General features: G+C 28.4%; 1 protein-coding gene across 1 annotated transcript in view; it reads right to left on the reverse strand.

The window, feature by feature from the left end:
* gudu (Armadillo repeat-containing protein gudu) overlaps positions 1 to 24,855 on the reverse strand; it is a 604,246-nt gene that overhangs the window by 187,863 nt on the left and 391,528 nt on the right. The window contains exon 4 of the mRNA XM_075364673.1: positions 17,875 to 18,134. The gene's annotated coding sequence lies outside the window, so the exon portion shown is untranslated. The remainder of the gene's footprint in view (positions 1 to 17,874; positions 18,135 to 24,855) is intronic.

Raw genomic sequence — 24,855 nt, forward strand, 5'->3', positions numbered from 1 at the left:
GAAAACGGGCTGATAAATAGATATACGTTTATATTAATGAGAATACAGAATAATAATATATATTACTCTTATTTTTATTAAAAAACATACAACATACGGTAAGTTAAAAACTATTTTATATTTTTTTTGTGTTTTATAAGATCTTTTCATCCGTCCTTTGATACTAATATAAGTAAAGAAAATCATCTCATTTCATTTATTTTTAAAAAAATTTAAAACTCTGTAAAACTAATTTAGATTGAACATTTTACAATAGATGATAATATGCAATGAAATAATGTACAGCCTAAAAAAAAGATGAATTACACGGTTCTTTTCAATCTCCAAACACCTCTTTTGCAACGATAAAACGAAAGGTTTGTTACGAGGGTTATTTTTTTTTCAAGGTCCGATCGGTCACGAAATTAAAACCACAGTGAAAATAAAAAAAAATTTATTTGTAACAAGTACTTACATAGTTACGCTATTTCTCTACATAGTCGCCACTCCGATTTTGAAATTTGTCGTAGCATGGTACTAACTTTCCAATACCCTCGTCGTAGAACGGAGCCGCCTGTGTTTTCAGCCATGTTTCTACGCTGGTCTGCAGCTCGATGTCTGTGCCAAAATGTTGTCCTCCAAGCCAGCATTTCATCCTCCGTTTATTCTTATTCAATAAGAATAAGCGGGGAGGAATGTTGTCATCAGGCATTGTCTTTCTCCATCACAATCCTCGCTCGCACACTGTAGCTGAAACAAAGAAGCTCCTGCAGCGTTTTCGGTGGGAAGTGTTTGATCACCCACCATACAGCACGGACTTGGCTCAATCCGCTTTTCACCTCTTTGCTCACATGAAACGCTGGCTAGGAGGAAAAAATTTGGCACAGACATCTAGTGGCAGACCAGCGTAGAAACATGGCTAAAACACAGGTGGCTCCGTTCTATGACGAGGGTATTGGAAAGCTGGTACCACCCTACGACAAATATCTAAATCGGAGTGGCGACTATGTAGAGAAATAACGTAACTATGTAAGTACTTGTTAAAAATAGAAAAAAAATTATTTTCACTGTGGTTTTAATTTCGTGACCGATCGGACCTTGAAAAAAAATAACCCTCGTACTTTCACCTTATGGTTGGTTAAAAAACAGAGAATACGATTGGTTGGAATTTTATGTCTGATAATGATAAGAATTAGTCTCACCTTATGATTGGTTAAAAAACAACCAATACGATTGGTTGGGATTTTCATGATGATGATAAGAATGATAAGAATTGTGTACCACAATATAAAGAATTATGCTGTTTATTACTTGAATTTTATCAGCTGTGCTACTAAGATCATAAACTGATTTTTGTCACGGTCTTTAATTTTTTATTCAGTTTTTAAGCTCGGAAAGGTTTTTCATCTTTCCAATTTTATATATATTTTTTTTAGCTATATTTTTCATTTTAAATAAAATGCAGCTACCTACTTAAACTGCTTCTATTTGATATTCTGATATAAACTATGGATTGTAATCATCTAATTTTAATTAAGAATAAAATCTCTACATTTTAATCCCCAAGTAGATATAATATTGTTAATCGTATGAAAAAAATTCTCTTAACATTATTACTTTTGTTGCATATAGTACAACACTTAAGTAATCTAAGTATTTTATTAAAAGACGAATTCTCTTGGTATAAGAAAATTTATTTTGTGTACAAGAATCAAACTGTAATGTTTTTCTTTGAATAGTCTTAATGAGACTAATCAATAGTCTTAATGAGACTAATTAATGTTAATCTTTTCGTTTATTATGCTTACATATATTCCAGTCTTAAATATATTATCATCCATTTGAGTTTCCTTCAAAAAGTCAGAACGAGTTTTTATGATAATAAAAGGGCTGGTAGGTTTATTTATTTATTTATACTTGGTAGTATGTAATATCAGCTTCAGACGTCGTTTCAATGATTTTGTTTTACCTTCTTTGACGTCCGATTGTCATTATGTTTTGACGGGAATAGGGTGCGTTTTCAGTTGAATTTTCAAGGTAAAGGAGTATATTTTGAATGATTTGAAATACACATTAAATATAATAGACAGCTGCTGAAATCATGGAGAACCCCTTCTCTTATAATATGACGTCGGCTGTCAATCATTCATTAAATGAAATAATTAGTTTTTTTTTTAGGTTTAGATAGATATTACAATAGCATTGATCTTTGATCTCTTCTTAATGTAAATTATAGTTTTTCTACACATGCGCAGTAGCATATTAATCGATGTGTGTTACAAACAAATAAAAAATAACTATTCATACGGTATTTTTACCGATTTTAAACTAAATATCAATAAAAATACGGGGTTTTTTAACACTACAAAATGTTGTCAAAATGGTGGGAAACAATTTAAAGCATGATATCGTAATAGAGAATCAAAAGAATTGAATTTTATAATAAAAAAGCCTCGGCTTCAATCTACAAAAAAAAAACTGCCTGTCGCCTTAATCCGTTCGGCTACACCAGCTTTATGACATATCGAGTGAAAATTATTTTACATAAGTTGTATGTTATCTTTTACGTGTAGTGAATGTTAACAGCAATACCATATGATCCTTACAATTGTATTCCTTATTATATTAGATGTATTTTCATGTCCGTACTAAGTACTCGGACCAAGTAAACAGAAAAAAAATTGCCTAACTTTTTAGATTCCGAAACTTTTTAAAAAAGTCATTGCGGAAAAAAATAAAACTTTTTCTTATTTTAACTAGATCTTATTATATTTTTTCAAACACAATGCAATTTTTAATTTCATTCAAATCTGATTGTGTAAGATCATTAAATATATATATATATAAATAATACGTATTTTTAATCAAATACATTATTGGTTACAGTGGATCTATGTTTAAGTACAGACTAATTAATATCAATTAGAGTTTGTAAACAATAAAGTATCCGGTATTGATAATGTTGTAACGTCTTCAAAAAATCTGTTTTTTCATTACAAGTTATTTTGTAATGTTTTTTAACTAACATAATTTGTTTTTTACTGTCTGTTGTTGCGACTTTTCTGTGTTTTTTAGAGATTATATTTCTATATTTATATTTATCTGTATCTACTGATTTGTATTTATTAATTTTTTTAAAAACGTGCCATTATACAAACCTTTTGTTTTTATGTAATTATACAATACGGTATTATTTGAATTCAAACGATTAAATTGCACATCTAAAAATTATATACGTTTTACTGTAATACTGTTGTACGGAAGACAAATTTTTACTATATCTATAATGTACTTGAAGTTTTTCACTCCAAGAATATTCATGTAAAGGAATTTGAATTAACGGTAGTTAATAAATCGAAAACAATAATACTGCTATCATTTTGATTTTTATATTCGACCAATTTAAAATTATTACTTTGTTTTATATGAAAAGATAATTGATATTTTGACTAATAAACATCAATAGTATCTTTATTGATTGTTGTCTTTGCAAATAATGAAATATCATTGAGGTTTGTATTATCATTCTATATATTACTTGTATATTTTATATTACAATATATACGTAAAATATTGTCTAGTTGCGGTTCGTAATCTTTATCTTTTAACAGAATAATTTGAGATAAAAATATATTTTGTCGAAATATTTCAGAAAAAGCAATTTTAGGAATTTTCTTACAAATTCCAGTCAGTAAATGCTTTATTACAACAGGCACCGCACCGTTTTCCATTTGGTTTTAATATACATTAACTTTCGAGATCTAATCCCAATAAAACGTTTAAATATAAAGAAGTCATAATACTGTTTTTTACATACACTTATGGTTTTGTTATTTAGACATTCTTTACATAAATCTTTTGTGATAGATATTATCTGGTTAGAACTGTAAATTTCCTTATACAAATGCGGAGGTATGAATATAATTATTTGCAATCTAATATAAAAAGAATATTAGATTCATTGTAGATAAAACTAATGAATTTATAGAGGATAATAATTTTTCTAAAATCAAAAATCCTAAAAATACATATATAAATAAAATCAAAACTTTAATCAATAAGTCAATATATGTTATCCTGGATAATAAAACAATAAATAAATTTTTAAAAAAATTAATAATTACGCGCCATTTATGAAGACCTTAAAAAAATACATAAAAATATCACACCGATAAGATCATTAATAGATTTTACAAATTAACCACATATTTTTTTTTTATCTGAATTTTTACGGGCATCGACTGCTAAGGTCATTGCCCTCGTCACAATCTTTAAAAGAAATTACTATCACCATCTGGATCGTCATATGTAAGAGTGTAAAGGGCCCTTACATTTTATTTAAAAGCACAAACTACACAAAACATTAAGACACAAAAGAAAAGTACAACACACAACACTTACGGGGTGTAAAGGGCCCCGATATTAAAATTTGAGATAAGGTTCTCAAAAGACCATGAAATTAAAAAATTCAACCTAACATATTTTTTAAGCAAATTTTTACTAATATATTAAAGAATTCAATTAAATTAAATAACACTTATTATTTAAAAAATGGTTATAGTATCATAGATATTAATATTAATATAAACAATAACACAAAATGCATATCTTTAGATATGTGTAATATGTGCTCTAATATAGACTTAAATCAAACTTAAAATATTCTGTTTGTGTCCAAGTGATACATAGTGAGAAAACGTACTTCTAATAATAACAGCCGTGCGTATTCCCTGAAGGGTGAATGACGACTGATTCAATAGTGACAACAAAATATTAAAAAATTTAAAAAAAAATATTATACTAAAAGCATTATTTTTGTTAAAATACAATATAATTACAATGTTGTTAAAATAACAGTGTATTATGTATATATCCTGTTACAAACAATATTATGATATTATTACATATAAATGCAATTCTGTTTTACAAATAAATAAATATATATATAAAATATACACTCGTATATTTTACACACACACCCTTTGTCTAAATTAAATCTTTGTTAGTAGTTATAAAAACTTATTTTGGATATTAATTTTGTTGCAGATTCAGAACTGGATCAGAAGACAGAAAAAAAGAAGAAAAATGGAATAGGGGTCAATGAAGAGAAACAGAAATTTATCGCAATGAATAGTGGGCATTCAGACATTTATAAAGGGGTTATATATTTTTGAAGTGGTTGCTGTAAAGATTTGGATTAGTAGAGGATATAGATTAGGTTCATTATTATGTTAGGGCATTATAGTATTTGATCTTGGATGATCTCTTCATCTTCTTTCTGCAGATTCCGATTCAAAAACTTTTTTAAGCAAATAGTTCTTACTCATCCTTATTAAATGTCTCTATTTCTTCTTAAACTGTACTTTTCACTTTCATTCTTTTTCAAAATTCAACATTCAATGAAATTATTCCCGAATTACAACTAATTCCCGAAACTAGTATCGAATTAACTACTTCGACCCTAATTTATCTCTATTACATTCAACATCCGATTCATGCCATAATTTATTTATCTCATTTCTGCACTATAAATGAAACAGATTGCCAGTAAATACTTTGTTTGATCCTACTTTTAATTACCAAGTTCCATTAATTTGTATGCCGATTCTCTACCTATATTTGTATTTGCACTTATATATATATAATCATTATGCTCAACAAATCATAATATAAAAAATAATATTTTGAAAAATTTGACTTTTTTATCTAGAATAACACAAAATAGAAAAAAAACTATTCTAACTATGTTTAAAGATATCCCACTTTAAAGGTACAATTATTATCTTTGAAAAATTTGCAAGGTTCATGTTGGCTGATTTTGTATATATATAAAAATTAGGTTCATCTTGTTACATAATTATTGTATCGAATTTCATGAACTTTACTTATCTATTAAGTGAAGTATGAACTTTTTGTTTATTTAAAGAATAAAGTGTTCTTCTAGGTAAATACTTATAATTTATGATCATCAATTTCATCTGAAATTAGCAAGAAATATTAAAAAATTAATTTTTTCAATAAATCTTTATTCTATTTTACTTTATTTATTTATAATGATTTAATAAAAATCTATTTCAAATAGGCAAAAAAAGAAAAAATTGTTAGGAACACATTATTTCCTATTTAAACTTTTTTGGTATATTGCGTCATAGGTGGCGAATAATGTTAGTATAAGTGCGCTATCGTGTAGTTCTATATGCTGTTGCTAGCAGTTACATTATTTACGTTAATTATAAAAAACAAAAAAATTTTCTGTTGAGACAATATATAACTTAATATTAACATAAAAGGAAAATAAAATTAAGTTAGCCTTAAGTAATAAAATAGTGCGTTTTACACAAATACTGTATTCTATAAAAAAATATTGTTTCGAATAATAGCCTGTTATAAACCACACATAAATAAATTTGCAAACATATATTTACACATTTTCCGTTCGGCACTAATTAAATTACCTTCCTTTCTATAACCATTAATTTATTTCATTATATTACAGTAAATCAAATACTGTATCTCCTTAGTATTCATACACGAAAAACTATTATTAAGCGGCGCAATAAAGATTAAGAAATTACAAATTTATTAATGAAAAAATTGAGATCTAATATACTCAAATGTTATGAAATGAATTAACGTAGAGCTACATACTAAGAGAACAGGCACTATTGAAATCCAACATACTTTCGACTACATCGGCCTAACTGTCAAAACTGCCAATAATATCACCAGACACCAGAATGATAACAGCAGCACCAGTCCCTGAAAATGTTATGAACTAAGTTCAAAACATTGCATATTTATTAAATTTGGTTTACTTTAGTATTTCAGACATGTATAGTTTTAAATAATTTATTTCACCAACTGTCATGAAATATCACACCAGATGTAATTACTTTAATTTACGGTTCACAAGGAATCAAATTTGAATATTTTATAAACATCAGTAGCAATCGTGTATCAGAAAATGTTTCGAACGTAAACATAGTTATTTCACAATTGAATATTTGGTTATTCATAGAAGACAATCCAAGAATATTAAAAAAAAAATTACTATTATGTACTGATAGCTTTACTTACTCTAAATTATTCATGTTACTAGAAGTAAAGAAAAACAAGCTGTAATATGACGTAACGTCAATTTTTTCCATCAAATGAATATCCTGAGAGATAAACATTTTACATTGTGTATTACGAATTACCACAAAGTTCTTTACCATTTAAAAAAACAAAAACTTTATCATATTTTATATAATATTTTTACCCGTAAAATTAGCTTTAATTGTATATTTATTATTGTGTTCTCTTCCTTGTCCAGTCAGTTTTATCAGTTACCAAGTCCATTTAGACACTCTCTTTCATACTGACGGATCAAACTCATAAAAATAGTTTCTGATAACAATTTTTAGTTTAAAAACATTTCTTAGTCGCAAATAGCAAATTTTTTTCTTTGATTATATCTCAAAGGATGTTGTCATAAGAGGTTGTTATCTGGACTTCTAGCGGTCACTGGAAAATTTTAGCAGTCTGAAAATTTAGCGGTTACTGAATTTCATAGCCCCTACCAATCCACCATTCTTCAAAATTTTCATTTAAAAAATCAGGCGGAGCTTTCTATAATTTATAAGGTACAAAAATAGCAATTCAAATTTAAATACAAAATTAATTTTAACAACAATTAATTAATAAATACTAAAATACAATTCTGATTTACTAAAATTTCATAATAACTAATAGAATTAACAGTAAAATAACAATCAGAAAATTAACGATTCATTCAACTCAAGAATATTCACTTTTATTGCTTACAAAAGAACTAGCTTTATAAATAAATGTCACTTTCACTCCTGTTCACAAAACAATTCACGAACAGATTCTTCTTTTCAACCGCAGTCCAAAATGGAATACTTGAGACGCACTCTTCACTCGTTTGTTACCTAACGCTTACTCCGAATGTTCCCGCAGACTGTGATCACTTTTATCGCACAGTGAATTAAAAAGCTGGAAAAACTGTCACTCTACTCCCCGACAATATTTATATCTTCTGACCTGCAATACCAGTATTGTACTCGTATTTGTAGTATCTTCTGATGGTTCAAGCGTAATAATTTCCATTGTTCACACCTTCTACGCTTTTCTATAAATCCTTTTCTAGAAAGAACCGTTTGTCGTCTCTGCTAGATTTTCTTTCTTTTTTTCTCTTCCTTTCTTCTTTCTGAAATCTTCTCTACCCAGTTGCAATATATTACATATGTATATATATATATATAATATTATATGAAGTATAAATCATCAAAACACAGTAACTAGACAAGTTAAACTTATCATATTAATTTCTACTAATAGATTTTCACAGGATCCCGCATTTTCAGTTGTTGAATTCTATAACTACATTAAATAATAATTATATTATGTAATAATAATAATAATTCATTTTATAATTATTTTTTTAATATATTTTCATAAAATTGTACAATATAGGGTCCCGCTAAGGCATAATCTTATATTAGGTGGTCTTATCAGCAGGTTACCGTATCAACATAATTTGTATACTAATTATTTACACAGTACAACACAGAAATATACAATTAAAAATATACTTGTATTCTTAGTAAATAGTTAAAATTTTATCAAATACTTAATTAAGGTGGCGTCGGAAAGTAATACAAAAGTAAATAAAAATTACTTAAATATGATATTAATTTATAAAGCTATATTAAATAGATTTCAGTAAAAAATTAATTATTTTAAACTTAAATGAATTAAAAAAATAGTTTACGTGAAGGTAACTTTTAATATAATTATACTTTTAAGTTAGATTGTTATTGTATATCCCAAGAAAACATAATATATTATACAAAAATAAATAATAGATTGATCATCAATTTTATAAAAAAAACAAAAGTAACGATTTTAATATACGAATATATATAGTATACAAAAAACAAATATGTAGTACCAAAATATTAAAAATAAAATATTAAATGTTGAAATAAATATTGAAATTATTATGTACAATACATATATAATATATAGACATAATTAATACATAGCACAAAAAGATTTTATAATAAAAGGAAAAATAACTATTAAGAAATTCCCGCTAATAAATAATTAAAGAATTTTTTCAAATATTTTCTTTTTATCTATTTCTAAAATATGTGAAGACAATTTATTAAAAATGGTTGGAATTTTGATTTTTAGTCTTCTTACCATATAGATTAAAATAATAATAATAATTTTATTTTTTCGATGGCGTCCACATATTCCCTTACAGCCATCCGAACCTTCCTGAAAAAGAAGCCCTAACTAACAGGGCAGCTGAATGACCTACTCTAATGTGAAGAAAGTGTATAGAACAGTAAAGAGAAGAACCCTTCATTTATGCACTAGTTCTATCAGGGGACGTATGAAGTACGGGAAAGTAAAAAATATTAAATATAATATAAATATGTCAAGACTATAATAATATAAGCCATAATAATAATAAAATTATTATTATTTCTTGTTTATTTAGTTGAACAGCTGATGAAAATCTGAAAAGAAAAATGTAAAATAAAACAACGTAAGCGTGGAACTGGACGTCCTTCAAAAATATAAAAAAATATGACTAATGTCAGTGACTAATTGCGAAACGATGTTAATACTAGAAGAAAATGTACCAAATGCTCAAAAACTGGAAAGGAGACTTGCATGTAAACTATGTGCCCCTATTTGCACATTGCCATGTGCAAAAATTGTTTTAAACCATATCATACTAAATATATCATCATTTCACTGTTTTCTTTTTATATTTAACATTTTTTCATTATTTACGTATAATTTTTTGGACTTCTATAAAATGTTTACATAAGTACTGAAGAAAATTTTATAAATTATGTTTTCAAAAAGATATGTATGTATTTTCTTAGTTCATTTAGTGCCTGTGGGGCATATATATCCCGCCCCAAAATAGCTTTCCCTACAATTTATAAAAAAAAATTAAAGTCTATATTATACTTTCGAACATTTACTATGCTGAGAACTAAAAAAAGGTTTTTTTTGTGACAAAAATCTAGTATTTAAAGATGAGTATACCCTCTGGGAGTTATAGATCTCAATGATAGTGAAGTTTTTTCATTAAAAACAGGTAAGAATGGTCTCTGTTAAAAACCAGTTAAATGTGTTTTTATGTACAGAACCTGCCAATGATGGAGTTTACAAAGCTGTTACTGAGATCTGATAAATCAATTAGTGTAAATAAATGAATTTTAATATTATTTACAAAAGCTGATTTCATTTTGCCAGATATATTGAGGGACAAGAATAACAAGGCACACTGTGATCGCCCTACAAAAGAAACATATAACAATGCCATTTATCGGTAGTAGTCGATGAACCATACTAAATTGTTTGTAAGGGATCTGGTAGAAGTATGTTGAATCATAGTAAATATGGGAATAGTAAGGGAAAAAACAGTTTTTATATTTTATACAGAAATTATGATTGATGCTTTTTCTATTTAAGGAAAAAAATATTTTATATTACTTAGTACTATATTTATTATATATATTAAATATGTTTATATTTTTAAATACGTACACATGTATTAATACGTTTTGATAGTTGCCCTAATACTACTATAAGTAAAGCATTATCAATAGAAATTCATTTCTGGTAAGCAGATCCTTATAAATTTTGTCTACTTTTGCTTTTGTCAGACTTGAATTTACTTGTACATTAGAGCCAGATGTACCACAATCCTTACAATCAAATATAAGTTAAAAAAATTGTGATGTCAAAAAAATCACTAAGAAAAGACACAAAGTCTCTAAGGACTTTTAGAGATTCATTCCAAAAAGAATTTCCCTTCAGCAGATACATTTTCATTTCAAAATATGTACCATGGTTTAAATAAAAAATAACGTGCATTTAAAATTTTCATAAAAGTACATTTTTATGTTTGGGTATAACTTTGATGTTCTCAACTCGTTCGTATTTTTTTAAAAATTAGTACTGTAGCTAAAAATTTGTCTTCTTGGATAGTAATTCTCTGAACGTTGTTTTATCTATTTCTTCGATATCTTCATTTCTTTTTGGTCTTTTTGAACCACTAAGGTCCATTGACTTCCCTTGTTTTTGCTGTAAATGTGGTTGAAGATTCGTTCTGTAAGCCTGTCATCAATCCTTCTTATAAGGTTGCCAAAGAATTTGTTGGCCCTTCTTTTCCCGATGGAACATGACATTTTCTCAATTTCATTATGTTTTTAAAGACATTTATTATTTCTGAAAATAATTTTATTTATTATATTCATTTATTCTTCGTCATAAATTCTCGTAAAATTATGAATGCAATTACAGTAGATGGTAGCTTTTTTTACAAATTATGACTTCGTTGTTAGTTAATAATTTTAGTTTATTTATTTGATTTTTTTAATAAAAATCAGTTTGAGGTATTGGGAGGCTGAAAGAAAAGGAGTTCTACAGAGTTAAAAAAATCTGCATTATGGATGGTTTTTTCATTTTTGTCCAAATGCCCCATAATTTTAATTTTTTTAAATAGGAAGGTGGACATAAGATACATGATTTCGATTTAAAGTTTTACGAGAAAAACAATGGTGAAATCCGTTTTTCTGTTAATGCCTTCGTTATCGAGTTATAAGCATTCTAAGTTGCAATGATTGAAAAATCATGTTAACAATAAAACGAGATAAAACGCGCTGCATGAATAATTTCATTGCATTTTACATTCATAATGCATTCGATTACGAACTTTAAACAGTACTACTATATTGATAACAGTAAAAAATAACCAACAATTAACAACACAACAACAAATTAAACGGCTATATAAACTGATATTTACTTTAAATATTACAATATTTATTTAAAAATTTTTAATAAACGTTTTCGATTGCAAATTTCTAGTGAAATAAATTTTGAAAGAATATCATTCTACAGTAAATGTCCAAAATTCTTTCCCTCTACAGCTTTGCTGTGTGCTAACCTCAGATAATATCCGTTATAACGTTTTGTATCACGTTTGGTGGTACACGAATAGATTCGTCAACTATTTTTCTTTTCAATTCGTCAATATCTGCAAGTTTTGTTTTGTAAACATGTTTCGTATCCCCCAAAAAATTAATCCAGAGGATTCAGGTCGGGGGATCTGGCAGGCCATTTTATGGCTCCTCTATGACCTAACCAGCTATTTGGAAATTGTTCATTTCAAATTTACCGTCCCCTTAGATAATAATGAGGTAGTGCCCCATCTTTCTGAAACCATACGTTATTACTTAATTCTTATCCAAAAATTGTACCGGGTATTTAGTAAAATCCTATCGACTAACGAGCTGTAGTAAGCATCTCCTGTAAGATTAGCATCTAAAATAAAAGGCCCTAAAATAAACTGACCAAAGATTCCAGCCCAAACATTCACTTTTTGAGGGTGCTGTGTATGAGTTTTCAACATTCACCTGGGATTATTAGCGCTTCAATATCGGCAGTTTTATTCGCAAGAGAGTTCGTTTCAAATCGAAATAATTTTGAAATCTCTTACAGAATTTTCTTTTAAATGAGATAATTTGTTGCCCTCTAATTTTATAATACAGTATGTTGAAATAATTACTAAATTATAAAATTACAATGATATAAATTTTCCATTAAATATTCATGACATGGCAATTTAAAATATAAATCGCTTCATTAGTAAATATTATTGAATTAGAAAAATTTGCGTTTATGTCTAATTTTTGCATTATAATATCATAATACTCAATTCGGTGTCACAATAATTTTCCGAAAGTTCTTGCATCAGGTACAGTGAAACAGTGTTTTAAGAATTTTTTGAACTGAAAAATAACTGATGTCATGTTAGACAACAGCTTTCCGAATCGATGAATGAGGGTCTTCAACAAAGGTCTTCAATACATCTTATGACTTTGTATCAGTTCTAACAGTTCTTGGTCTACCGGTACGAGGACGATTCTTTACAGTACTGGTTTCTTTAAGTCCCTGTATTGCGTTAATCACAGTCGATTTACTTATTGGTTCTCTGCTTGGAAATCGATTATTAAATATATTACATATCTCTTGTAAAGGCCGAACTATCACCGTACTCGATCATCATCAACAGAGTTATTCATTCGGTTTCACATACAGAAGGCATTGTTATTCGAAGATTTACTATTTAATAGAACTAAATAAATTAACGACTACTCTAATAATAAAACTTTCACCAAAGAAACAAATTTGAACCGCTATGCCTACAACTTCATTTTTACTAGCACTATCAAATTTTACCATTACAGTATGTTGAAGTAAAAAGGTGAAATGAGGAGTTAATAAGTTGCATTGTTTCAACGTAATACAAACTGCATTGTTGTAAATTAACAGCTGATTTACTCAACTAAATTTTTAATACATTTTTTAAGTAAGTATTTCCAGCCGATTTGTTTCATTTACGATAATATCAGCTAATATCAACACTGAAAGTGAATTTTTATTTAGAAAATAATGTAACTTTGTATAGCCGTTTAATTTGTTGTTGTGTTGTTAATTATTGGTTACAGTTTATTATTATAAATACAATGGCACTTTTTAAAGTTCGTAATTGTATACAATATGAATTTAAAATGCAGCAAGATTGTTCATGCAGTGTGTTTTACCTCGTTTTATTGTTAACACGACTTTTCGGTCATTGCAACTTTGAATGCGTATAACTCGATAAAGAAAGCATTAACAGAAAAACGGATTTCATCATTATTTTTCTTGTAAAATTTTAAATCGAAATTGCGTGTCAATGTCTTCCTTCCTATTTAAAAAAAAATAAGTTTGATTCAATACGGCGGACAAAAATTAAAAACCCACCACAATGCAGATATTTTTTTTAACTGCGTAGGACCTCTTTTCTTTCTGCCTCCAGGTAACCAATTATCTGAGATAATTTACTATTTTTCTCAGACAGTTAATTACTATTTCTCAACTTTTACATGCTAATATAAGAAATAAAAAATAGTGCCAAAACTTATTATATTTTAAATACAAATTATTCAAAAAGTAATATTGAACTTTAACAATCTAGCAATTATTGTATACCGATATTCAAAGGCTGACAACTGAAACAATACCATAATTAAAACCTCAACGATCGTATTTTATATACTGAATTATATAGAGTGATTCACGAACAATGTAAAAACTTAGAGGACATGTTCGTTCTACTGGTAAAAGTAAAGAAAGTTCATATAAACATAAATTCGGAAACTCTTCTTTAGCGAGTGTCAATTGGTGAAAGATTTCCATTGATTTCTGCACCTTTGTTAAAATTAAGCTAGAGTTTAATTCTTAAGACCTAAATAAAGAAGTAAATTTAGTGTTTTTGTATGAAAAATGACCTGAAAATTGAAATAGAAAAGTAGGTCCCAAAACTGTATTTCTAGTTTCGTGTAATTGAAACTATTTCATGTTTCGAGTAATATTACATTATGCAACAAAGCTATAACGACAGCCATTAATGCACGACAGCCATTAAGCAAGTTACGATACGAGCCGTAGCGAGTGTCTTGAACTTCTCAAGTGCGTTAATTTATCAACGCGTGCCATTAACGAGTGCGTTAATGGCCATTTCTGAGAGTTGCATATAGTATTTTTTCTACGGTTGAGAAAATACTGGGATTTTTTATTTAAATCAGTGATAAAATACATTGTTTACGAAATGTTTTCAAAAATACATTAAACAATACATTTATGTGGCAATAGGTTATTAATAATAAGTTCTGCCTTTTCTTTAATATCGATTGGTGTTAAAGACATTTAGTGCTCAGAATCCAACATAATTAACAATAATATAGAAACTTAATTACATATTGGTACTTTCAAATTAACCTCTGCTTGCGAACTATTAAATCACATTACAATAAAGTAAAAAAACAGCTCTTACATTAAACAATTCCCGCTTCTGATTTGACAGTGATTAAAATGAGTAGGCTTTTGATCGATTGAACATCTGTATATAATGAAAATCTGTTTCATACTAATCCTCATTATGATACTGGTTACAGCCGCGTAATTCAATCATTATAATATAACCGTTGAAAAATATATTACATTTAAATATTCTGAAAACTGCAAGTATTAAATATATAAACTTCGCCATACTTAACAGGAAAAAATCTTAAGATAATTTTATTTGTTGTAAAAAGGAATTATAAGCTAATTACATACTGAAAAGAAGCTCTTGGCAAAAACACCAAAATTTTTAATTTTTAATAATGTATTATAAATTTATTTTTAAACAAGAGATAACTAACTAAATTAGTGGCTTACTTTAGAAAAAAAAAATTAACAAAACCAAAAGTGACTACTGTATTAGACATGATGAAGTTTAGCTTAAATTAAGTAAGTGAAGTATCACGCGATTTATTTTCTTTAAAACTTCATAGCTTGAGCAATTAGAAGTAAATAAAGAAGAAATAGTAACAGAGGAAGAAGAAGAAGAAGTGTATAAAAAAAAAAACGGAAACAAAAACTTCGTGAACTTAACCTAACGAAAACTAAAGAGAACATTTTCTTTATTACAATGTATTTGTTTCTGTGGGTGTTATTTTCAAACAGAGTTTAAATCCAGCTTATTTTAAATGTATTTAATTAAATTTTATTTCGTTCTAAATAACTTCTCTACATTAGTATGTTGTCGACTGTTATTCCTTGTTTTTTGGTATTAAAACACAGTATCATGATACAACAGAAACTATATTTTTAAAGTCCTATTGTACGCGTTTACAGAGTTCAGTATGTAAACGAATAAAAATAAAATTAAAAAAAAAAAAACAAAAACAAAACGAAACTTGTTTTTTGGTTTGATAATTTATTACAGTATTTGTATTAATTACAGATAATACAGCTAACGTATGAGAATTTTATTAATTAAAAACGTTATCAAAACTAACCTTAAAAATAAAATAAAATAAAATTTATTTACAAACGGAACGGTTTATGCTTTTAACAAAAGCTAAATTATAAACTCTTTTTATATTTATATTGTAAACTTATGTATAGATAAAACGTGAGTGAAGAGTTTTATAACTCTTAAAAGAGTTACACTTCGACAGATTTTTATTTCAAATATGTCACAGGTTTTCTAAAAATATTTATGAGTTAATTATGCAATATTTTGAGTACATTTGCAAAAGAGATCAAATTCTACAGTAAAAAAAATTGGAATCTTATTTAATCAATAGTTATCTCATATATCATTTTAATATCAGTCACAATTTGAAAAATAGATAAAGTATCAGATATTATAAAAAAATTTAAAAAAATTGTAAATATTTAAGTCGGGTTCGTATGGAATGCTCTCTTTTAAAAAGTTTCTTAGTCGTCTATAATAATATTAACAGAGTTGGATTTTCAATTTTGAAAATTAAAGCTTAAAAATTTATATTTTAGCTATTCAGTTACCTTTTATATTTTAGCTATTTTAGTTCTATTCAGTTACCTTGTTTTTTGAGGCTTAAAGCTTAATACTTATTGGAGTAATTATGTACTTCAATTAATCAACCCGATTTGGTGCAATGTTATTTCAACAAAACTAAAATAAATTATCTATCTATATATATATACACACACACACACACACACACACACACACACACACACACACACACACACACACACACACACACACACACACACACACACACACACACACACACAATGAATATCATGATGTCCTCTTGTCCGATGGGAACGAAAATCAGGAAAACTTAAAAATTTTTGAATTTAAAATAACTTAATAAATATTTTCATCGTACAAACCCTTAATTTTCTACGCCACTATACAAAAATTCAGAAATTAGAAATTGCAAAAAGTACCCGTTCTACTTTTTTAGTTTTGTCTTAAATTTAATACTAATTGGTAGAGAAATTTCTAGCCATTTTTGAAAATCTATATTAAAATGGTTCATAGATATTATGAAAATGTAGGTCAAAACATTTGAGTATATGTACATACATTCTAGAAATTTCTTTAATTTTTTTGTTGTATTTTTGGAACTAATGGGGTTTTGAAACGTTGAAATTTGCAAAAACGGATGTACAAATGCTCCATCGCTATACTTCTTTACTTTATATTGCAGCAGCAATGGAGATAAACCCGAGAAAGTAAATGTTTCTATAAAATGTTTCTGTAAAACTTTCTGTTCAAAATTTCTTCTGTTCAAATTTTTGATGCTTATTTGCTGGTGTATTATATAGTGCTATAATACATCAATGGGTTATTTAGTTAGCCTAATTTTGCAAGAGCCTAATTTTAGTTTTCTTGCATTTTGCAAGAGGCCTTTTTTTACTGATTATTAAAAAAATAACTAATTTGACTTTCAGAATTAAGTGAGTATACATGACCTAAATGTGTAAGCAGGAGGAGGGCCTAATCATTTCAGGATTAAAAAGCAAAATGGAAAAGTTTTATAAAAATTCTGAATTAGAAAAAAGTTCTTGTTAGTACATAAAATGGGTTTTATAAATATATATATATATATATATATATATATATATATATATGTATGTTGCTACACATTCATGGGATCTAAACAAAGCTTAAAATTTAATTTTTCAATGATTATTAAAATTAAAAATTATCAATAACCTTAATACAAAACGTATCGTATTAACTAAAGAAAAATAATAATTAAATTGTTCTATTATTATTAAACTTTCATAAAAAAAGATTTGCACAAACAAACGCGCGCGCACACACACACACACACATATATATATTTATATATATTGGAAATTTCTCTATTTCCAGAAAATTCTCTATTTATGTATATAAGAAAATAAATAAATGATTAAATAAACAAAGAAATAATAACTTGGAAACAAAAATCAGAGAAAAAAATAAACAAATATCTACTGTACCCCTGTTCAACGAAGACGTCTGACATCAGGATAAAGTAGCAGTCGTGCTTATGGTGATAGGTGCACTAGGAACAACACAGTTGCATCGTTCCTTACATCAACCAGGTCACAGAATATGTTTATAGAGCTACAGAAAATTATTAATCCTAGAAACATACAGCATGACGACGAAAGTTCTTGCCAGCGAAGTCAGTTCTGCAATAGACAGGAGACGGACTTGGGATTTTGCCGGCCTATGGACGATAAAAACCAGACTCAGCCTGTGAAAAGAAAGAAAAGATAAAATAATAATTTTAATAATAAGATGAAAAAGAAGAATTAATTTAAATGAGAAATTAACAATAAATTGAAAATTCTATAAAACGAGTATTTTTAGAATAAACAAAAACGAAAACAAACAACTAATGTCGTTTTAAGCAAACCCATTAAAAATAAATTTAATTTAAAACATCTAAACTACTGAAACCTCCAACACAAATTAGCTATCATACCCTAATTAATCCCTCTTACTGATTTCAGATGGATAAAAACTTTTCTCAAGAAAGACTATGACAGCATGTACCTTAAACCAGTCGAAGAGTAATCTTCCTTTATTAAAAAAGTTTAAGTAATTGTTTATTATTAAAAAGCTTTCACAAAAAATGTTTTAATACACTGCATACATAGATTAGAATCAATAAATTAGAAGGTTATTAGATATTTGACTTTATCGTTGTTCAATAACGAAATATCTGCATTAGTATTGATAAATTAAGTTTCCTAATAATTCAGTTCTCTTTTATTACTGACATTTTCGAAAATTATCGTTTTTAATTAACTAATATCAGTTTTTAGAAAATGTAGCAGATTTCTCCGGTCTTCTGTAGTTCATCATCATCATCATCATGTGATATTCTGCCTTTTAACAGGTACCTGGCACCATTGTTGTCTCCATCTATTTCTGTCTCATGCTTTTCTTTTTATTTCATTATAACCTTCAGTACCTTCTGTCATTTAGTAACATCCGTCTCTTCCTTCCTCTTCTTTTTTCACCATCACCGGAGCCTTCAAAAGCTATTTATTATTCCTTTTCCCCTAATTACAGCTCGATCCAGTTTCCTTTCCTCCTTTTGATAGTTGGCAATATTGTTCTATCTTCATTTATTGTTCTTAATACTTCTACATTACCCACTCTGTCCACCCATTTTTATCTTCTCTATCCTCCTCCAGACCCACATCTCAAAAGCCTCATTCCTAACTTTTTCCTTTTTTCCCAATGTCCAGGTTTCCCTTCTGTACAAACGTATACCACAAACATAAATTTTTACCAATTTCTTCCTTAGGTTCAGATGCATGTTACTGCAGAGTAGGTTTTTCTTTCTAAAAAAGACTTTTTTTGCCATTGCAATTCTCATCTTAATCTCTTCTTTACTCCTCCACCAGTTTTCAATTAGTACTGTCCTGAGATATTTGTGTTACTTTACTACTTCAATTATTTCTTCTGTTGCTACAACATCCATATCTTTCCTCTCCTTCATAACTTTTTTTTCCTCACATTCATTTTCATCCCATATTCCTTCATCGCTAACTTCCAATGCTTGTAGCTTGTATCATTCCTTGTAATGTCTGAGTATCTTTAGCTACAATTAGCAGATTGTCAACAAATATGACACAATTTATATTTCTTCCAGCTATGCTACTTCTTTTTGGCCACCCAATATTTCTTTCAACATTACCTTGGCATAAAGGACGAACAGTGATAATGTTAAATATCAGTCTTGCCTCACTCTTTGCCTTATTCTAACCAATTTCCGAGAGTCTCATTTATTTTCACTTGCTGTTTGCTTTGTATACAATTCTCTGATCAGTCTCCTAGCCCTCCAATTAACTTTCTTTTATTTCAGATTCTCAAATAACTTTTCTCATTCTGCTCTGTCGAATGCCTTTTCCATATCTATAAAACACAACCTCAATCATCTTCCTTTTTTCAGAACATCTCTCTCCAGTCATTCTGATCAGTCCTACAGCTTCACTAGTTCCTTTTCCTTTTCTTAATCCAAACTGTTCTTCACCAGCATTCTCCTCCATTATTGTAATCAACTTTTTGTTCATAGCTCTTAGCAATATCTTTTTAGCATGAGATTAAGCTGATAGTTCTATGTTCTTCACATTTTTTTTTGGTTTCAGCCTTTTCATTGCAATCATTATTGTTTTAATAAAATCTTCTGGCCATATACTCCAGAATAAAAATTGTATTGAACATTGAAAGTACTTCATCTATTCCTTAATTTTCTTAATTTAAAGAGTTCTAGTTCATTTTAAGAGTCTAAAGTTCATCTACTCCTGTTGCTTTCTTGTTCACCAGGTCTTTAATAGCTTGTACAATTTCAGATATAAAAATTAATGGGCTTTTCTCTTCTTCCATAACTTCTTTTTCTACTTCAGTTTACCGTATTTCTTTTTTTTACACAGGTCCTCTACAAACTCTTCCCACCATTTCTTTATCTCATTTTCTTTAAAAACACTTTTACCATCTTCTCAATTTCTCTCATTTTATAAGTAGGATTTCTTCTATCCCATGTGGCGATTTTTACCTTCTTATACTATATGTCATACTTCTTTTTCTTTTCTAAATCTTCTATAACTTTACATTTTTCTTTTAGCCGCCTTTTCCTAGCTTTACGTGTTTCTTTAATTTATTATTCAATCTTCGATAGATTGCTTTGTTGTCCTTCTTTATTTTTATATTTTCTTCTTTCTTCTATATTTTTGTATCATTTCTTATGTTACCCAAGGTTTCTGTTCTCTGCAGCTTCCCTCACAGGTGATTTTATCATTGAACACATTTCCTCTGCTGGTTCATTTTCCCTTTTACCTTGAGTAATAGCCTTTGTCAGCATTTCACCCACCTTTACTCTCCCTATGCCCTTCAGCCGTTCTATATTGCATTTCTTCATCTTCATTGCATTTTGAATTCTTTTTAATCTTATTTTCATTTCCATCATTAACAGAATACTTCCTATGTCTGCTCCTGGAAGCCCATTTACCTTCTTAACAGGATTCCTGTATCTATTATCAACCGAAAAATGATCTATCTGAAAGCGAAATCCATCTGTTGTTCTTGCCCAAGTATATCTTCTTCTGGTCTATTCTGGGTTCAGAGGGAAGCCGGTAATAATTTTAAGGAAATAAGAGTAACTCGCAGCATATAAGAATTAATCGGCCGTCAAAAAATATGGGAAACATCAGGATAAGGCTTGCACAGGTAAAGGAATGTCACAGGACTACTGCCAATTCTCCCTATTTAAAGATAATTTACTGAGAACTGTTGGATATGAATCGTTTAACAGACGATATTGCACAAATAGTGGGAAACAAAGAGGACTTAATAGTGATTTTACAAGAAATGTGAACTACTTCGTGATGGCAAAACATTATAAACATTTATGCACAATCTTCAATCTTAAGTGATGAATTAATCATCTAAAAAAAAAAAAAGTTAAGACTGGAGATGACCCTCTTGAACTATCCTTATCTGATGTTCTTGAAAAAAAAAAAAAAAAAATTCAAGTCATCAAATTTATAAAAATAGAATAACAGTTTTCAGGGTTAAAAACCGCTATGAAACTTATTTTATTTATCAAACAAATGCACTGATAAAATTCTTATGAAATCTAATCCTTTCAAGATAGTTACGACCTCAATATTCTACCCTCAAAAATTAAATCATTATTTTCAGAGAAAGCAAGTATGATATACGTTAATTATTACCTCGGATGTTGGATAATCATCATCACTTAATAATCCCGTTTGGATTATGGTTTTATCGACGACTTTTCAACGCGTCATACCGTGCCTAAGATGCTGGATGCTCTACACCACTCTTTTCTTCTTCTTGCCACTGGTGCATATAGATTAAGCCCTGTCGTAAGCATAATTTTTGATACCAAGGCAGAAAAATTCATCGGGAGGAAGTGGTCCTGTGCCGATACCGATTAGGACATACCAGAGCTACTCAGGCTACTGATGTCGACAGAAAACGCACCAGTATGCTTACGATGCGACTGCCGCTTGACTCTGCGCCACATCCTTGTGGACCACATATGTTATGCGGCCTTACGTCGCAAATTTAAATTACCGAGACATTAGGCGCATCCTAGGAGGTGATAAGAATGTACTAGACCGGGTATTTGTTACTTCTAAGAAAAATAAATATACTTCATAATATTTAATGATAATCAATCATAAATTTTATTTTGTTATTCCTGTTACATATTTTATCCCAATGGTTACGTATATTTTATTATTTTAGTTTTAATCTTATTGCTATCTTAGTTTTAACCTTACTTTATTAATATTTTAATATCCAAGAAGGGGCTTTCTTTATTACTTTTGACCCGGGCGATGATAACGCGAAAACATTTTTCATCTCCATCCCAAAAGAAAGAAAAAAATCACATAATGACGAATGGAATAGAGGAGTAAATGACGTTTTTCATCCCACGCCATCGATCGAATGTATCATACTGTTTTGTGTTCCTTTAAATAAAACTTTTGGATATCGGCACTGTGTAGTTACAGTGCATTACACTAAGGGATGATTCAAATTGGATGTCTCATTTTTTGTGATAGTTTTAGATGATTTTTTTGCGAATTTCTTCGTTAATAGTCGGAATATTTTACGGTTTCGGGGGATGATTGAATAAAATTATACTTTGCGATTATGCGAAGGCATTCGGATCGAAACCGTTGTAAAATTTTACACTTGAGTGGTTTTTTGTTCTCCGCCATCAAATTCGTTGTATCCAAATCAGTATGATAACAGTATTGTAAACTAGATTATTTTTTTATAACATTATTTTTTTTATTTTTACAGATTTTTTTATGCTTTCTGTAACATGATATAATCATTGAAATTCATGATTTATTCGCATAGGTTTGTACACATATGGATTTTCTGAGTTAATCATCTGTCAAGATGTTCTCAAAGATATTTTGTCGAGTCCGATACGGAAAGTTTAACATCATCTATAAATTCCGGAAAATGTATTTCTCTACGGTCCATAAGATGATACAAACGCTTCTATTCTTGTTCGACAGATAATGTAAAACAACAAATAAATTGTACCCCTAACCGTGGAAAACGATGCGCTATTTACAGTATTTCCATACATACATCAGCATAAAAGTAAACGTGTAATTTGTAATTTAAAAAATGGAATAGCAAAATTTTTTTTAAATTATGTAAAGGATTTTTTTATTTTAAAATATTTTTTTAATAATAAAATTTTATTAGTTTTCCTCACACTTTAATAATAATAGGTAAGAATATTAGAATAGTCATAATATACAGCGATAAAAGAATACGAACACCGAAAAATATAGTATTTCTTATTCTGAGTATTCCTAATGGAAAGTAAATACAGTAATTGAACCTCTTTGAAGAATATATTATGGTGTATATCTCTTTCTTAAAAATAAAATTCCCGGATTTATTTACTTGAATTTAACACATGTAACTGAAAAACAAGCCGGTTAATTATGTTCAAATACTATTTTTAATCTTTTACGTTGATGTTATACAATACTATAGTATAAAATGCCATATACAACTTTCTTTACACATCTGATTTTGAGCAGTTTTTTCTTGATTTAAAATCGATATAAAATATATTTGTACAATTACCTAGATTGTAAACACCGCAAATTTTCCAAATAAAAAAATGAATCTTTTAAATAACTTACATTTACTTATTCCCATTTTCCTAATGTGTACGTTACAATCTGTTCAACTAGAGAAATAATCTCACAAACTTTTTATTTCCGAATGCTATAACCTAGTTCTAACCAGTTATTTAATGACTGGAAAAAATAACATATATCATTAGCAACTTTGAATTATTAAAATTCTCCATAGACCCAAAAATCGTCTAATTCCTGCTTTTTTTAAAATCATTACAGTTGAGATTAGATTGGCAAAGAAGTTATACTGTTAAGACGTCAACAGTATATAACAAATATATCTTTACTAGCCAAGCAGAATTTACCTGTTTGAGGTCTCTGTAACATTATCGATCAAATACTGAAAAATTTATCGGATTAATATTAAAAAACACTTCCTCACTCTCTCACACACACTCTTTCCTATTCTGTACAATTATATTACGAATGAACAGCATATATGATTACGATTACACTACTACGAAACAAGTTAAAAGATATAATTTCAATTTTGGGAATCTTTTTGTTTCACAGTCAGCATTTAAATAAAAGAACAAAAATTTTAAAGACGCGCCTGTTGGATCAAGTAATCGCCAGTAGATAGCATTCAATATTTACTCTCATTCTGCATTTAATTCTTTACTCCCCCTTTTCAGTCACAAATTTTTAATGAAATCGTTTGTATTCCTATGCAATGGTACATACGGCAACAAATTATTGACTGCACCAAATGCCTAAACTAACGTTGCGACAACGGTACAATAATGTTGATCTTTTTGATAAAATCCGCAGAACACAGTACTATTGAATTTATTCCTCCTCAGTGATCTTATCGCCTTAATCCGTTCGGCTACACCAGCTATACCTTCTCCTCCTCAATGATCTATGAAAATCAGAATTTCAATGAATTTATGTAAATTAGAATTTGCGATTGATTATTGTAAGTGCAATACCATTAAATGTATTCACGCGAGCTGAATTGAGGATGAACTACGTGATCATCTATTACTAGAAATTGATTGTTAGGAAGAAGGTAACTCTCAGTCAAAGTTCTTAAAATTATCCAACAAAGATGGTATAACATTTTTATTTCAATAATTTCTGCCTTTGAGACACTTTCTTTAAATTATTCCACAGCGTGTAAATAAAAAAAAAAATTCCCGTAAAATTGTGGGGAGGAACCGCATTTCGAACTTTAAAGATATTTCTGATAAAGCCGAATATAATTCTTTTTTTCCGATAAAATTTATTCTTTTCGTAAAATTTAATCTCTGAATTTTA

This window comes from Lycorma delicatula, chromosome 4 (assembly GCF_047948215.1).
Source record: "Lycorma delicatula isolate Av1 chromosome 4, ASM4794821v1, whole genome shotgun sequence".
Taxonomy (NCBI): Eukaryota; Metazoa; Arthropoda; class Insecta; order Hemiptera; family Fulgoridae; genus Lycorma; species Lycorma delicatula.